This window comes from Saimiri boliviensis (genome assembly GCF_048565385.1).
Source record: "Saimiri boliviensis isolate mSaiBol1 chromosome 19 unlocalized genomic scaffold, mSaiBol1.pri SUPER_19_unloc_3, whole genome shotgun sequence".
In the NCBI taxonomy this organism is placed as follows: domain Eukaryota; kingdom Metazoa; phylum Chordata; class Mammalia; order Primates; family Cebidae; genus Saimiri; species Saimiri boliviensis.
Window position 1 is genome coordinate 609,212 of NW_027412504.1, and position 9,286 is coordinate 618,497.

The 9,286-nt window shown below is 40.3% G+C and overlaps 1 long non-coding RNA gene across 1 annotated transcript; it reads right to left on the reverse strand.

Annotated features, from left to right (window-relative positions):
* Positions 1-3,501: 3,501 nt before the first annotated feature.
* Positions 3,502-8,536, reverse strand: LOC141583316 (uncharacterized). Its single transcript, XR_012515985.1, has 3 exons — positions 8,362-8,536; positions 7,837-7,950; positions 3,502-4,790 (listed from the first exon to the last, which is right to left on the reverse strand). It is a non-coding gene; the product is annotated as an uncharacterized LOC141583316 (long non-coding RNA).
* Between the last annotated feature and the right edge of the window lie 750 nt (positions 8,537-9,286).

The following is a 9,286-nucleotide window of genomic DNA, read 5'->3' on the forward strand; positions in this document are numbered from 1 at the left end:
ATCATTGTTACATTTTTATGTTATTTGTGGATAAAAATGGTAAGAACTATTTCTTTCACTCCAGTAAGACTATCCAACTTTCTAAATGTAAGATTTTTCCAAAGACACTTGTTCATGATGAATCTAGGGCAGGGGGAGGAGAGTCAAGAAAGCGATTGTTCCTATAGTAGTAAAATGTTCCAACGAATGGAAACACATCGTTGTCTACATGGTTTTTGAAATTTCCTTTAAGAAGCTTGCTTCAGTGGTTAGCTGTGCAGTGAAAAATTCTTCCCCACGTATAAACAAATTTTCTCTGGGTCTGTGTGAAGCCTATTACATCACATATTTCTGGTCTGTATGGAAATGAAGGACATCTGCTTCTTTGCTTCTTGAGTAGTACTTAGAACATTAAAAAATTGCATTCTCCTCACTCGTCTTTCCTCCGACCTCTTCCGAAGAATTGCACTTAAACTTGCATATACTAGTAATTACCTAGGCCACTGAAATTAAAGACATTAGGAAGATTAACCTCTTCTCTTGCTTTTGTAGTAATTGTTTTAAGTACTTTGTTTTTTCTTTAGGAAGAATTTTTTTAGGTCTAAAATAGCAAGTATATGACCATTTATTAACCACTTATTCAACCAGGTGATTTGGAACAAAGAGAACAATGGACACCATTCTTCCTCCAGAATAGTTTATGATCTAATTTGGCAGGGCACAATAAACAAGTGTGGTACAGTGAGAGAGTCATTTCATGGTAACACATATTTGTGTGAGAACGTGGCAGGTCCGGGACTGTTTCTTGATCTTATCTAAGTGAGACCTCTCTCAATTCTGCAAGAATAGTATTGTTATCTAGGGAACACTGTAAGGAAAAGGTGTATCTAGGGAGGGATTTTAACGGAGGCATATGATTTAGAAATTAGAGGATTTTTCCATGAACATCAAAAGGTGTCACCAAAGGCAAAGATGTATGAATGAGCAAGCTGTATTCAGAGTATAGGGAAGTGGGCCACATAAGCTGGAGTCGAAGGTCCAATTTGAGAACAAGATGAACTCAGCTAGCTTATGTTAGATTATAGGGGGCCTTTGAGATTCCTTTGCCCCTGTGGTACTGTCCTATTGCTAAATGCACAATAATTTTCAGATTTTAATGTTCCCTGTAACTCACTTTTTTTTTACCTTATTTTTCAGATATTTATCGATCAATAGCATGTCTGAATTATGTGCCAAATCAGTGTTTGGTTTCTATCTTTTCTATAAAAAATGTGTTTTACCTTTGAAAACAAGTCTTTTTTGCTCTGCATTGATCCCTATTTTATTTATTTATTTATTTTATTGTACTTTAAGTTCTGGGATACACATGCAGATCTTGCAGGATTGTTGTAAAGGTGCACACGTGCCATGGTGGTTTGCTGCCCTATCCCCCCATCACCCACATCAGGCATTTCTCCCAATGTTATGCCTACCCAGCCTCCCCACTCCCTGCTGTCCCTCCCCTAACTCTGCACCCCCCAACAGAACCCAGTGTGTGATGTTCCCCTCCTGTGCCCATGTGTGCTTATTGTTCATCACCCACCTGTGAGCGAGAACATGGGATGTTTGGTTTTCTGTTCTTGTGTCAGTTTGCTGAGAATGATGGTTTCCAGATTCATCCATGAACATATGTGTGCATGGGTATTTATAATAGAATGATTTATAATCCTTTGGGCGTATACTCAATAATGGGATTGCTGGGTCAAAATGAATTTCGATTTCTAGATCCTTTAGGAATCACCATACTGTTTTCCACAATGGTTGAACGAATTTACACTCCCACCAACAGTGTAAAAGTGTTCCTATTTCTCCACATCCTCTCCAGGATCTGTTGTCTCCAGATTTTTTAATGATCACCATTCTAACTGGCCTGAAATGGTATCTCAGTGTAGTTTTGATTTGCATTTCTCTAATGACCAGAGATGATGAGCATTTTTTCATGTATTTGTTAGTCTCATCTATGTCTTCTTTTGAAAGGTGTCTGTTTATATCCTTTGTCCACTTTTGAATAGGTTCATTTTTTCTTGTAAACCTGTTTTAGTTCTTTGTAGATTCTGGATAGCAGTCCTTTGTCAGATGGGTAGGTTGCAAAATTCCTTTCCCATTCTGTTGGTTGCCAGTTCACCCTAGTGATTGTTTCTTTTGCTATGCAGAAACTCTTCAGTTTAATTAGATCCCATTTGTCTATTTTGGCTTTTGTTGCCAGTACTTCTGGTGTCTTATTCATGAAGTCCTTGCCTGTGCCTATGTCCTGAATGGCTTTGCTTAGGCTTTCTTCTAGGGTTTTTATGGTGTTAGGTCTTATGTTTAAATCTTTAATCTAACTGGAGTTAATTTTTGTATTAGGTGTAAGGAAGGGGTCCAGTTTCAGTTTTCTGCACATGGCTAGCCAGTTTTCCCAACACCATTCATTAAACATAGAATCCTTTCCCCATTGCTTGTTTTTGTTAAGTTTGTCAAAGATTAGATGGTTGTAGATGTGTGGCATTACTTCTGAGGTCTTGGTTCTGTTCCATTGCTCTATATCTCATTTTTGGTACCAGTACCATGCTGTTTTGATTACTGTAGCTTTGAGAATGGTTTGAAGTCAGGTAGCGTGATGCTTCCAGCTTTGTTTATTTTGCTTATGATTGTCGTTTTATGGGCTCTTTTTTTTGGTTATATATGAAGTTTAAAGTGGTTTTTTTTTTTTTTTTTTTTTTTTTTTTTCTAGTTCTGTGAAGAAGGTCAGTGGTAGATTGATGGGGATAGCACTGAATCTATAAATTACTTTGGAAAGTAGGGCCATTTTAACCATACCGATTTTTCCTGACCATAAGCATGGAATGTTTTTCCATCTGTTTGTGTCCTCCCTTATTTCCTTGAGTAGTGGTTTGTAATCCTCCTTGAAGAGGTCCTTCACAGCCTTTGCTAGTTGTATTCCTAGGCATTTTATTTTCTTTGTGGCAATCGTAAATGGGAATTTACTCATTATTTGGCTCTCTGTCTTTTACTGATGTATAGGAATGCTTGTGATTTTTGCACATCAATTTTGTATTGTGAGACTTTGCTGAAGTTGCTTAGCAGCTTAAGGAGATTTTGGGCCGAGACAATGGGATCTTCTAAATATACAATCATGTCATCTGCAAATAGAGACAATTTAACTTCTTTTTTTCCTAATCGAATACCCTTTATGTCGTTTTCTTGCCTGATTGCTCTAGCTAGAACTTCCAATACTATGTTGAATAGAAAGGGTGAGATAGAGCACCTTTGTCTAGTGCCAGTTTTCAAAGGGAATGCTTCCAGTTTTTGCTCGTTAAGTTAGATGTTGGCTGTGGGTTTGTCATAAATAGCTTTTTTTTATTTTGAAATGTGTTCCATTGATACTAGTTTATTGAGAGATTTTTTTTTTTTTTTTTTTTTTTTTTTTTTTAGCATAAAGGGCTGTAGAAGTTTGTTGAAGGCCTTCTCTGCATCCTTTGAGATGATGTGTTTTTTTTTTTTCTTTGTTTATGTGATGGATTACATTTATAGATTTACGTATGCTGAACCAGGCTTGCATCCCCGCGGTGAAGCCTACTTGATTGTGATGGATAAGCTTCTTGATGTGCTGTTGGATTCAGTTTGCCAGTATTTTATTGAAGATTTTTGCATCAATGTTCATCATGGATATTGGCCTGAATTTTTTTCTTTTAGTTGTATGTCTGCCAGGTTTTGTCTGAGGATGATGATGGTCTCGTAAAATATGTTAGGGAGTATTCCTTCTTTTTGTATTGTTTCGAAGCGTTTTAGAAGGAGTGATATGAACTCCTCTTTGTACATCTGGTAGAATTCTGCTGTAAATCCATCTGGGCCTGGACTTTCTTGGTTGGTAGGCTATTAATTACTGCCTCAACTTCAGTCCTTATTGTTGGTCTATTAAGGGATTAACTCCTTCTTGATTTAGTCTTGGGAGGGTGTAAGTGTCCAGGAGTTTATCCATTTCTTCCAGATTTACTGGTTTATATGCATAGAGTTGTTTGTAGTAATCTCTGATGGTAGTTTGTATTTCTTTGGAATTGGTGGTGATACCCTTTTTATCATTTTGTATTGCATCCATTTGAGTCTTCTCTCTTTTCTATGTCATTAGTATGGCTATCTTGTCTATTTTGTTGATCTTTTCAAAAAACCAGCTGCTTGATTTACCGATTTCTTGAAGAGTTTTTCTTTGTCTCTATCTCCACTTCTGCTCTGATCTTAGTTACTTCTTGTCTTCTGCTAGGTTTTGAATTTTTTTGATCTTGCTCCTCTAGCTCTTTCCATTTTGATGATAGGGTGACGATTTTAGATCTTTCCTCACTTCCAATGTGGGCATTTATTGCTATAATTTTTCTTGTAGTCACTGCTTTAAATGTGTCTCAGAAATTTTGGTATGTCGTGTCTTCGTTCTCATTGGTTTCGAAGAACATCTTTATTTCCGCCTTCATTTCATTGTTTATCCTGTTGCTGTTCTGGAGCAAATTGTGCCGGTTCCATGTACTTGTGTGGTTTTGAGTGACTTTCTTAATCCTGAGTTCTAATTTGATTTCACAGTGTTCTGAGAGATTGTTAGGATTTTCGTTCTTTTGCATTTGCTGAGGAGCAACTTACTTCCAATTATGTGGTCAGTTTTAGACTAGGTATCATGCAGTGCTGAGAGGAATATATATTCTGTGGATTTGGGGTGGAGATTTCTGTAGATGTCTGTTAGGTCCACTTGGTCCAGATCTGCGTTCAAGTCCCAGATATCCTTGTTGATTTTCTGTCTTGTTGATCTGTCAAATAGTGACAGTGGAATGTTAGTCTCCCACTATTAGTGTTTGAGAGTCTAAGTCTCTTTGTGGGTCGTTAAAAACACCGCATGTTCTCACGCATAGGCTGGTGTTGAACAGTGAGAACACATGGACACAGGGAGGGGAGCACTACGCACTGGGGTCTGTCGGGGAGAAACAGGGGAGGGACAGCAGGGGGTGGGTAGTTGGGGAGAGATAGCATGGGGAGAAATGCCAGATACAGGTGAAGGGGAGGAAGGCAGCAAATCACACTGCCATGTTGTACCTATGCAACAATCTTGCATGTTCTTCACATGTACCCCAAAACCTAAAATGCAATTTAAAAAAAGGGAGTATTCCTTTTGTATCTTCCCACCTCCCACCTCCCCACCCCCCATCCCTCCCCCATTTCCCCCCAACGGACCCCAGTGTGTAGTGCTACCCTCCCTGTGTCCATGTGTTCTCATTGTTCATCACCCGCCTGTGAGTGAGAATATATGGTGTTTGATTTTCTGCTCTTGTATCACTTTGCTGAGAATAATGGTTTCCTGGTTCATCCATGTCCCTACAAAGGACGTGAACTCATCGTTTTTGATGGCTGCGTAATATTCCATGGTGTATATGTACCACATTTTCCCTATCCAGTCTAACATCATTGGGCATTTGGGTTGGTTCCAGGTCTTTGCTATTGTAAACAGTGCTGCAATGAACATTCGTGTGCACGTGTCCTTGTAGTAGAATGATTTATAATCCTTTGGATATATACCCAGTAATGGGATTGCTGGGTCAAATGGGATTTCTATTTTTAGGTCCTTGAGGAATCACCACACTGTCTTCCACAGTGGTTGAATTAATTTACATTCCCACCAACAGTGTAAAAGTGTTCCTATTTCTCCACATCCTCTCCAGCATCTGTTGTTTCCAGATTTTTTAATGATCACCATTCTAACTGGTGTGAGATGGTATCTCAATGTGGTTGATGACCAGTGATGATGAGCATTTTTTCTTATGTTTGTTGGCCTCCTGTATGTCTTCTTTTGTAAAGTATCTGTTCATATCCTTTGCCCATTTTTGAATGGGCTTGTTTGTTTTTTTCTTGTAGATCTGCTTTAGTTCTTTGTAAATTCTGGATATCAGCCCCTTGTCAGAGGGGTAGACTGCAAAAACTTTTTCCCATGCTGTTGGTTGCCGATTCACTCTACTGACTGTTTCTTCTGCCGTGCAGAAGCTGTGGAGTTTGATTAGGTCCCATTTGTCTATTTTGGCTTTTGTTGCCATTGCTTTTGGCGTTTTGGTCATGAAGTCCTTGCCTACACCTATGTCCTGAATGGTTTTGCCTAGATATTCTTCTAGGGTTTTTATGGTGTTAGGTCTGATGTTTAAGTCTTTAATCCATCTGGAGTTAATGTTTGTGTAAGGTGTCAGGAAGGGGTCCTGTTTCTGCTTTCTGCACATGGCTAGCCAGTTTTCCCAACACCATTTATTAAACAGGGAGTCCTTTCCCCATTGCTTGTTTTTGTCAGGTTTGTCGAAGATCAGATGGTTGTGGGTATGTTGTATTTCCTCTGAGGCCTCTGTTCTGTTCCATTGGTCTATATCTCTGTTTTTGTACCAGTACCATGCTGTTTTGATTACTGTAACGTTGTAGTATAGTTTGAAGTCCGGTAGTGTGGTGCCTCCTGCTTTGTTCTTTTTTCTTAGAATTGACTTGGCTATGCGGGCTCTCTTTTGGTTCCATATGAAGTTTAAGGTGTTTTTTTCCAGTTCTGTGAAGAAGGTCATTGGTAGCTTGGTGGGAATAACGTTGAATCTGTAAATTACTTTGGGCAGTATGGCCATTTTCACGATGTTGATTCTTCCTAACCATGAACATGGAATGTTTCTCCATCTTCTTGTATCCTCTCTTATTTCGTTGAGCAATGGCTTGTAGTTCTCCTTGAAGAGGTCCTTTACGTTCCTCGTTAGTTGTATTCCTAGGTATTTTATTCTCTTTGTAGCAATTGTGAATGGCAGTTCGTTCTTGATTTGGCTCTCTTGAAGTCTGTTACTGGTGTATAGGAATGCTTGTGATTTTTGCACGTTGATTTTGTATCCTGAGACTTTGCTGAAGTTGTTTATCAGTTTCAGGAGATTTTGGGCTGAGATGATGGGGTCTTCCAGATATACAATCATGTCATCTGCAAATAGAGACAATTTGATTTCCTCCTTTCCAATTTGGATACCCTTTATTTCTTTTTCTTGCCTGATTGCTCTGGCTAGAACTTCCAGTACTATATTGAATAGGAGTGGTGAGAGAGGGCATCCTTGTCTTGTGCCAGATTTCAAAGGGAATGCTTCCAGTTTTTTCCCATTCAGTATGATACTGGCTGTTGGTTTGTCGTAAATAGCTTTTATTGTTTTGAGATACATTCTGTCAATACCTAGTTTATTGAGGGTTTTTAGCATAAAGGGGTGTTGAATTTTGTCAAAAGCCTTCTCTGCATCAATCGAGATAATCATGTGGTTTTTGTCTTTTGTTCTGTTTATGTGGTGAATTACGTTTATGGACTTGCGTATGTTGAACCAGCCTTGCATCCCCGGGATGAATCCTACTTGATCATGGTGGATGAGCTTTTTTGATATGCTGTTGCAATCGGTTTGCCAGTATTTTATTGAAGATTTTTGCATCTATGTTCATCATGGATATTGGCCTGAAATTTTCTTTTCTCGTTGAGTCTCTGCCGGGTTTTGGTGTCTCGTAAAATGATTTGGGAAGGATTCCCTCTTTTTGGATTGTCTGGAATAGTTTCAGAAGGAATGGTATCAGCTCCTCTTTGTATGTCTGGTAGAATTCAGCTGTGAACCTATCTGGACCTGGGCTTTTTTTGGGTGGTAGTCTCTTTATTGCTGCCTCGACTTCAGACCATGTTATTGGTCTATTCAGGGTTTTGACTTCTTCCAGGTTTAGGCTTGGGAGGATGCAGGTGGCTGAATGATCACAGGCCCATTGCCCATTCCCCTGAGGCTTCTGGCCCAGTTTGTCCTTATTCTCCCCTGCTTTGTTTCTCACCTGTTCTAGCGCTGACTTGTCCTTTACAGGTTCTTCTCTTTTCCAAAACCTGCTGACTTTCTTCCATCTGTTCCCTCAGTTCTCAGCTTCCCAGGTGTGAACTCAGCTCAGGCTCTGAAGGAGAAACACAGGGGCCAGAGTCAGGAGTCAGACCCAGAGAGGTCAGAGGCAGGTTAGAGGTCCAGGCAGTGTTAAAGACCATCTCAGTCCCTCAAGGTCTCAGAGAAAACTAAGCAGGAAGGGACCTCAGAGAGGTACAATTAGCACCTACTTTACTGATGAGAAAACTCAAGTCCAGAAAGACTAAGACTCTCCCAGGTTCCCTCATCACCCAGTGGCAGCAGATATACCACGAAAGCCTTGGCCTCACCCTCCCTGTGCAAAGCAGGTAACTCATCCTCCAGAAACTCGCTGCTGCCTTTCAGAAAACTTTAGATCAAATACAGCAATTTCACCTTGCAAACAGAGTAAAAGGGTCTTTCCTTGGACAATTCTTTATCATGGTTCTGTAGGCCTATTACTTACTCCCAGTCCGTTGTCATTCACTGGCTAGCAGTTTGGGGCAGGGAGCATGTGAGGATTAAACAGTGGTTAACACAACCCTGCTTTCCCAGTCTGGGCGTTCAGCTACTCCATGCTTCCTCAGGGAGTTTCCTCTGCTGTAACTGCTGGAGAGTCCAGGCCCTCATGTGGGTCATTTCTCCATGAAGATCCCTGGTATTTTCTTCCTCTCCTGGAGATAGAGAGGGCAGAGAATGGCTCTGGTACTCCATAGTCTTAGGTTTTCTCCTAAGCCAGCCAGGGCAGCTGAAAGCAATCATGACTGAGCGAGGTTAGGACAGTGAAGATGATCTCAGAGGAGCACAGGCTCACAAGGACAGCCCCTCGTGGAGACAGTCAGGACCGTGACACAGGCACTATCTGACCAATTCTGCTGGGGGCGATGGACCAAGGATTAAGCAGAGGATGCTGCCATGAGGAGAAAGGGGAAGAACCAAAGGAGTAGGGGGAAATAAGATAGACAATAATGGTTTCAAGAAATGCAGAGCAAAGATCCCAGAAGCAAAGTCCCACAGGATGGAGGGTCAGTCTCAGGCTGTGGATCCTACTTAAGTACCTCCTGCTGGATTTTGCCCAGCTCCATTTCCAAACTATTTTGGATTGGTGACTTTTTTCTCCCTTCCATGTTCCTTCTTTTTGAACTAGAATCACTGTAACTGTTATTCTGTGCCTGTCCCGCCATTCCACATTAGGAGCAGATAAGCAGTTTGTTCAGTTTCACAGGTAGACAGAGGTAAGGCAATTATGTCAATAATCTGTACTTAATGGACACCCTCAGAAGCCTCATTGACACCTGGTGTGGATGTTTTAGATAAGATTTTAAACTTTGGATCTGATGTGGCCTATGTGACATTTTTCATGTTGAACTAATGCTTTAATGACATGAAAT